We start from the raw sequence: 8,959 nt of genomic DNA, 5'->3' as shown, positions 1-8,959 counted from the left end.
TTCAGCAGTAAGGATTATGTATTTTGTGAGTAGTTTTGCCCACAGTTGAGAGACATTCAACTTTTTCATAGGTTTACAATGGTACCAAAGTATTTTTATTTTTTTTTCCTTTTGAGGTTTGCATTTAATTCAGTGCACGTAGCCTGGAGTAAATGATTCAGATTTTCTGAAAGAATAATCTAAGCAGAACTGTTAACAGGAGATTGCATGCAGCAAATCCAGCCTCATTTCCATCCAAGGCACTGAACCTGCAGCTATTTACTCATAAATGTAAGTGTCTGTTCCATAGTTCCTGTTGTGGGACTGGGGAACTATTTATTAAATCTAATTTTTGAGCAGAATCCAGCCCATATTAAAGCATAGTTCTTTAAGCAGTTTACAGATCAGCAGTAAGGTTCTTCTGTCAAGATACCCTGTTTTTACAGACACTGCAGGCCAAATCTTCAGCTTGTATAAATTAGTGTGGCTCCATGAAAGCTCATTTTATTGATGCTAATTTATAGTAGGTGGCGATCAGCCATGAAAATCCAGCACGAGCTAACACATCCTGTAAAGTAGCTTCTTTATTTTTGTCATGCTTGTTTCATGTTTCAAAAGTCTTAAATATTTTCAACATGTTTTTATTTGTAGCTGTGGATTGTATTACTTATTTAAAAAAGAGCAATAGGTTTTTTTTTAGTTTCCGCATCAGTTTTCATTGCATATTGCATTTTATTATCTGTTTGTTCCTTGTTCATATGCTCCCATTTAGCCTCCAGGTTTTCATTGTAGTACTTTTCTGCCTTGAAAAGTTGGATCTCTATATCTTTAGTTGTATAATATATTGAGTATTATGGAATTAAATGTACCTTACTACATGGGTGGGAGAGAGAGAAAATATTTTTACTTGAAGCCTTAATATTTTCTTTTTTTACTACTTTGTTTGTTGACCTCATAGGAAAGTCTGAATAGCAAAGACTTTGAAACTCCGGGCCAAATACTGCACTGACAGACAACCAGCATTTGGCCCCCATGTCAAAACTGGATGCAGACATAACCTGAAGTGAACAAGGGAAAAAGCCTCAGGGTGGCATATTTTCCTGAAGATCATTAATGCAGTCTCAAAACATGTCTGTAAGCAAGTACATTAAAGAAGTCTTCAAGTCTTGAATTTTTAAGGAAGGTGATAGCAGGAACTGCCCTAATATCTTACATCTGCTTTTTTTTTTTTTTTTAATTAAGCAAAACAAATGTATTTACTCAGTTTGGTTCAGCCAGCTCGGGGGGTTGCACAGAGCTCTGTGTTGGTAGCCATGTGCAGCACATGAGCTGTGGGGTGTTGTTGTTCTCATTCTAACCAAGCGTGATGTTGTGTCAACTTGGCCCACGAGGATCCCTCCCGGGCCTGACAGTGGACGTTCCTCAGATGATGCCTACTCTCCTACAAGCCTAATATGGAAATTGCAATGTGGTTTTCTTTGGACTATATCTGTGGTCCAGACTAGAGATATATAGAGAGATATATATATAGTCAATATTTTTCTGTGTGTGTGGGAAAGATGGGGTCAAGCTTTTCTGTCTCTGACAGTCTGGAAAGTTAATGTCGAACCGTTTTTATGGTCTGTATTTCACCTGTTCTGCCACCTTGAATTGTTGGAATGTATCCGTGCAGGCTTTGTGGAGCTCTGTCTGTAACCTTTTTTGTGGCTCTCGTAATACATATATATTTTTTAAACCTTTGAGTCACTTCAGTATTTTCAAGTGTCTGTTTCTGCCTCAGCTGCATTCGTTTGCTGAGATGGTTCACGGTGCGCTGCCATTTCTCACTTCCACTTGTGCAAAACCTGAACTGGAAGAGCAGAACTGGAAAGGCCAGTTCCAGTGCAAAGGACAAAACTGACAAAATATTAAAAGAAGTGACTGCATGTTAAATCTCATTTTCAAGATGCCTATGGTAGAGTAGGAGATATGGTGAGTCTTTAAAAGAGTGTCTCCCAGCTGTGACCAGTGAATCATGTTTGGGAGGCCACAGCAAATGATCCATGAAACAACATTAATGAAGTTTCCTGTACTGTTTATTTAAGTTGTGGGGTTAATAGGGAGCCTGTGGTCCATCACAGTTTTGAATCACTGCCACAGAGTAACTGGAAAAATTTTTATATTGGTATTTGTTGAATACATTCTGTCCAGGTCATGTGGGTTTAGAAATCCCAAACATGCGCAATTCTTAATCTGTCTTCATCTGTCTATGTGTTTCTAGTCTTTGGAAGTATGTCCATTTGATCTGTCAGACTGTCTTACAACACACACAGCTGCCAAGCCCTGCAGCTGCTGCAGGATTTCTGATGCCATAATTTGCATTTATAGGCTAATTGCATTAAGCAAGGATCCATTCAAGCATGTTCATTATAAATGCCAGTCATATTTGTGTGCTGTTGTGTCTTCACGTGGCAGAGATTACCTTTTATATAAAATGGCCCAAACTGTAATTGCCAGGCTCCATGGATGTTGGCTACATCAAGGAGGATTATATAAGGCCGTGATCTGTTTCAATACATTTTATTTAAAGATATCTTGGCTTACAGCAATCTCAGCTTTCCTCTCTCTGAGTAATGAGTAAATTATCCAAGTTTGTATTTAATTTTTTCATTGTTGTTGTTTTTCATTCTGCAGGACAAGTTTAGGTTCACATTTTGGAACATAATAAGGAAAGACAAAGGAAACTATTTATACAGGTGAATATGTCTTTTAAAAAGAGAGAATCAGTTTTACAATAAATAGACCAGAATTACTGTCAAAATTGGTTTTGTTCATCTTGTCACAATAACTTGAAATTTAACATAAGGCTTATTTCACAGCTGATATCTCTAAGCCTGAAACATTTTTTAAATGTTTAAAAACATTTCAAATTATATGAAGAAATATGATCTACTTCTACAGATTAAAACAGTCCTGGAGAAGTGATGGTACATTTTACAGTGCCTTATATATATGTGTATATATTTATATGTATATATATAATGCCCATATGTATATAATGTATATGTAATTGTGTACATAGAGTCAGGTAAGACTAGTTACAGGTGTCTCTCTCTGATAAATTTTAAATGGAACTGATCTGTCTTGATAGAAAAAAAATGGTTGTAGCAGCACCAAAATACAAAACTGAAATTACTTTTAAAAAATGTAAGCAAATAAAGTAGACTGGAAACAGTGTTTCTGCCAGTGGTTGTGTTCCAGGCCATGTAAGACTGGTAAACAGACACACCATGTTAAGGGACATTCAGAGAGAAGGGAGGCAGTGCTGGAAGCTTGGAGAAAGTAGAGAACATGTAAGAGCAACTTGCCTTAGAAGTTGTGTTGCCATCCTGTTCACCTTTTACACGTCCATCCCCTGTGTGGATTTTTCAGGCAGTAATTTATAAAGCACTGACATAGCCTGTCCATTGATATTGGATGTAGAATACCCCTGGCCTGGGATGGACACTGAGCACTGTGGGTAATGCTGAGGTTTAATAACAGTTCTAGACTGTGTTAAGATATTCTGTCAATCTGCTCCTCATTAATGGAAGTAATTTCTGCCTTTGTGGGTCTGGGCCAGTTTGATCAGACTACATGGCAGAAGTGCTCAACGTGGCTTAGGCAGCAGATTCTGCCAGACCAGGAGCTTTTCTAGGGGTTTAGTTGCATTGTAGAAAAAAAGGAGAACCACAGGTAAGTCTTTTCTTTTAAAAAATACCCCTTTCTGAAATAAAATTATTTTATGAACATAAGTAATTCAAAAACCTTTCTTTCAGCAGACTTGATGAAGTATCTGCCATGTAAAAGCCATAACGGCTGTGTGCTGCCTTCTGAGGTTTATTTCACACCTTTTAACTTCCAGCCTCCACATGGGGCTTGGACTATCCATCTATCTCTTCAATATGGGGTAAGAGCAGGATTTTCAAGGATTTATTTGAGCATTGTCTGTGTGTGTGTGAAACCCTCCAACTGAGTTCAGTGGTAACTGAAAGAAATAATGGGAAGGATATGTGTGGTTAGCCAGAGAAATGGCAATGCCCGGAACTCTCTAAGGGAAAAGTTGCCTTCCATACAAGTGAAGAACTGTCCTTTAGTTAGCACTGCTGTTTTGGATGCTTCAATAAACCCTACCATTGCACACAGTCAGCCATGAGGACTCGAAGCAGGGCTTTCAGCACCAAAATCACAAGATTTGATACCCCAAATGAACGCCTAAAATGAGAATTCCTGATTTCAGAATAACAATAACATATCGAGCTCATGAGTGCCATGCCTAGCTCACACTGAAATCTCACTTCCCCTGAAATCAGTGGTAGTTTTTCCTTTAACATTAATGGTGCCTCATTATACTTTACATGCCATTAGGAGTGGCACCCACAGGAATTTGCTCTCTGCTGTAGTTTATTGACATTAGGACTTCTTCAAGCCTCTGACTTGGAGCAAATCAAATACTTGCCATCTTTTTTTTTCTCATAACAGCACAAAGGCAAAAGTGGAATTTCATAAATACATCCCATTCTGGGATCAGCTCTATTTTTAATGGAACTTCTGTCCCTACTCCACAGAACAGAGATAGTCTTCATTGAGGGATTTTTGAGTGGCAGGCTGCAAGGAGGAATTTGGGATTAGTGGTGGAGCAGCAGTGGGGGCTCTTGTGCCTTCTGGTTTGTCCTTTCCTGCAGTGTGCAGGGGAGTGGCTCGTGGGCAGTGGTTTCCTCCATTCACTGTTCCCATGGATATGAGGTGGATGGCTCCTGGTGTGCCAGCTGCACACTTATATATCTTGAAAGCCTCTTTCAGTTACATAGGAGCAGAGCACATGGGGATCTTTGGGTCAGAGCTGACTGTGGAAGCTCATAAAATTGCATTATATTCTGGTTCTAGTCACGGGCACAGGTGGTTTAGCAGAATACAGCTTTGCTGTCAGCTTTTTCTTCTGTACAGTCATTGGAACAGATGGTGAAGGGATTGTTGAGGGTCTGTTTTAAAGACAAGCAATGCTACTTTTTCTTTGGAAAAGCTCTTGTAAAAACTGCAGTGTCTGAGTAAATTCAGTGAGTAACAGCATAATCCATTTTTTGCAGCCTGTATATTATGGATCCATCTGGCCTTGGGATCAGCCCTTATTGTCTCATTGACAGATACCTAAAACAACAGACTTAAAAAACAGAGAAGTAAGTAGTTATAAATAGGTGGTACTTGGTTATGACTAATTTTTTGGGCACACTGTGACATAGTGGAGACAAAGGGCTCTGTTGTTGGCCACAATCCCCTCCATCAGAACTCACATGCTTTGCACTGCTGTTGTTGGGAGCTTCTCAGCTTCCAGCTGTGACTCACGGTGACAGAGGTACCAGCCAGATGTTCTTCTCCAAACATGGGCTGCACATGAGGCACAGGAGTGGGCTTCAGGCCTTCTGGCAGCAGTTCTGACTCCACTGCAGGTTCCTGCTGCCTCGTTTGTCTTTCTGTGCCTCTTTGCTCCATCTTGGATGGGGATGTGACTTCCTGACTCACAGAAGTGTTGTGTTTGTGAGAGGCTCAAGCCCTGCTGTTCTGCAAACAGCTCTGGAGCTGAAGACTGGCAGATGCCTCCCATAGGTATCCTGGAGCAGTAGGACATGTTTGGGGAACATTTAGCCTCAAATGAAAGCATCACTTAGGTGATGTACTCAAGGAGGAATTTTTTGGGTGTTTGTGATGGGTGTTTTTGACAATAATCTTGGTACTTCATGCTGATTTTGGCAAGCTGTTTTAGTAAACAGATAAAGACATTTCTGCCTTGATCCTTCCATTGACTCCCTGCATATTTCCCTATAATCCAAAGCCTCTGCACATTACCCACACAGCACAATCCTCATTCCAAGAGACCATATGCTTCATTGCCTTAAGCAGTTCTGCTCTCCCCTGCCTGCTTCTTGGAGCAGTTGTACATATGTATAATAATATCCAAAATGACTGAGCAGAAATGCAGTAAGAGAAATGGCTGTAGCTTGGGAGTGACCTCGAGAAGGGGGGACACTGTGATGTGCTGGTGAGGCACAGAACACATCAAAAGCTGAGTTTCACAGCCATTGACATGTTGTGGGCAGCTGAGGAAACCCAGGCTTTACATCTCTTGAGGGCAAGGACTGAGCTGCTGTGTTGCCATGTGAAAAATGTTACTAATTTCTGTCCTTTTTTTTGTGTCTGTTTTAGTGTTGTACAGAAGTACATATCCATTCATCTACATTGTCAAATTAACAGCACATAAAGCTTGTCAAAGAAGGAATAATGTCTATTAGTGCACAAAATTATTCCTTTTCTAGTATGGTCTTTCACTCAAGGAGCAGGAATAAGATGGAAATTATTAATTCCTGAGATTTTAGCACATGCTGATTTAGGGAATAGGAAAAAATAGGTGTGTCCATGTGTAAACAGAAGTTACATGAGTTTATTTAACTGTAGAGGCAAAAAAAAATGTTTCCATTTATATTGAACCACAAAATAGCTACATTTTTTAAAACATGTAAAAACCTTCATATGAATCAATGTCATAGAAATTTAGTGTATTTCTGCCTCATTTTAACAGAATTTTTAATATAGTTCTCTATGAATATTTTAATTTCTTTTTGAGAATAATATTTTTATTATATGTACTCAAATTCTAGGGATATTTATACAGCTTCTGTTTATGTATCTCTGAAGCCCTGGATGCTGCAGGACTGCATTTCAGGACTGTGACACAAATGAAGGAAAGAGTCCTTTTTTGGACATAGGAGACTTGGGGTGTGCTGTCTGCTTTTGGTTCAGTTCTATATGTATAAATATATATATACACTCTGCTACTATTATTAGCAATCCCCTGCATGGGTGGGGAAAGCAATGCTCTCCTTAGCCTGGGTTGACATTACTGGATTTTTGAAGCTGAGTTCCTTGGATGCTCCATGACTGCCCAATCCGAGGCTTAAGGATGAATTAATCACTTGAATCCTACAACTAGTGACTTGAATAACTTACACTAATGGGGTGTTCAGGCTGGCTCAGTGCAGCAGGCTGATTTTCACCTGAGGGTCCTTAACATTTCCCTAGGAAATGCATGAATACATTAGTGGAAATTTGATGGAATAAGTTCAGTAACATAATTTGGAAGAGAGAAAGAGACACAATGCCTTTTTGTCTGATCTATACCTATAGCAATTTCCAAGTTGTTACACACACACATAAATATACATATACATTTACATATATATGTATGTGCCCAGATATTTATAAAACCAACCACAGCCTTTCAATTGTGTGTGCTGTGATTCATCAGCAGCAATAGTTTTTGGCAGGGACATAATTTCAAATCTTCTGCTGAGGATGCCTGCCAAGACATTGTTGGACAGAGATAGGATGAGGAAAGTTATTTATAAATGGGGATAATTAGGTCCTGTGCTTATTAGTGTTGAGGATGAGACAGAAAGATGGCATGTGTAGTAATGAGTATTGTAATATGAGAAGATGCTCTCCATGATTTTCTAATTGTTGAGAGGAAAAAAAATTTTCAGAAACCATCTCAGGTGAAATAACATCATTATGTGGTGCTCCCAGCTATGAGATTCATGACTGGGAGTTTGTGTACTATGCTCTAGGAGAGGTCTCAGACTAATGGAAGCTTGGAATACTTCCACAGGATCCAGGTGCTGAGTGTCAGAACTGAGATGAGATTCTGTTTCCTGCATCCTGGACTTCAGTTTGTGTTCAGGCAAAAATAAACCCTGCTCAGACATAGGAACTACATTAACTCCTTTTATGTGGAAGCAGTGCTCACAACCACACCGTCAGGAGAGAGCACTGTGCTGCCTGGTGCTCTGCTCATCACCTGTCAGCAGAGGCAAGGCTATTGCTGTGTTCCAGCAGTCATGTAGATGTGCGTTACATCCCTTTTTTTCTTCAAGAGATACTGTCACTGGAACAAATTCACCTTTCTATTGGTATTCTCCCTAGAGGTATAAATCCAGTGAACACAGTGTGAAATTCCTCCCTGCAGGGTCTGGAGGGCACCTGTGCTCACACAGACTGCACAGCAGCCAGGACAATGCTCTCAGCCAGTTACTACAAGGAGTGGTCACACAGTGAGTCAGGAGAACAGCCATTAATATTAAAGATTTCTTAGCTCCTGGCTTTGCACCAAGCTTACTAGATAGTGTGACTAATGTGTAGGAGACACCTAAGCACACATCTGTGTTGAAACAGTTGAATATCCCATTAACTTTTCTTACTTCCAAGCTATTTGGACTGGTCTCACAATGCTTGGGATTTTTCTGGCCTGAAGCTCCTGCAGTCTCAAGTAAATGGTTGCTTTGGGGGTTTCTGAGTTTTTCATTAGAGGTGAGGGGAAGAAATAATCTTCAGCATTGCAGAGAGAAGCCTGAAATACAAAAATGGAGTCTCTCCAAAGGTCATTATTTCCCTGCACAGTGTGGGGTTTTTTAAACTCTGGCATGATACTGACAAGGTCCAGTGCCTTGAGAAAGATTATTCATATATTTAAAGGCGGGTGCAGTGTAAGCAAGTGCCTGGCTTGGCCTGGGCCTTGGTTTCTCTGAAGGGGGAGTGTTGGGAGAGCTCATCTGGCTAAATCACTGCCACAGCTGCTATTTCTGCCCTGTGGCCAGCACAGAATGTCACCTGTGTGGCTGAGTATCTCCCAGGCTCTCCAGACCTGGAGCTAGCATCACTTCCCCCAAAACTATTTCATCCCAGGGTTTTGCCTACACATCCTCAATGCAGTCTGTATGTGAAAACACTGCATTTAAATGCTGTTGCCAAAAAAAGAATCAGCAGGGTTTAGACAGCCTGTGCCAAGCTCATCCCTAGGGTGATTTTTTTGAAGTAAAGCAGGGAATATCTAAAACAGCTCCTGGCAGAGAGATAGGAAAGAATATTTGAGGGAGCTAGAATTTTGCCTTTGTATTTCTTGTAAAGCATTAAA

The sequence above is a fragment of the Geospiza fortis genome, unplaced genomic scaffold, assembly GCF_000277835.1.
Source record: "Geospiza fortis unplaced genomic scaffold, GeoFor_1.0 scaffold408, whole genome shotgun sequence".
NCBI lineage: Eukaryota > Metazoa > Chordata > Aves > Passeriformes > Thraupidae > Geospiza > Geospiza fortis.
The sequence above is the reverse complement of the archived record's forward strand: the minus strand, read 5'-3'. Positions refer to the sequence as shown.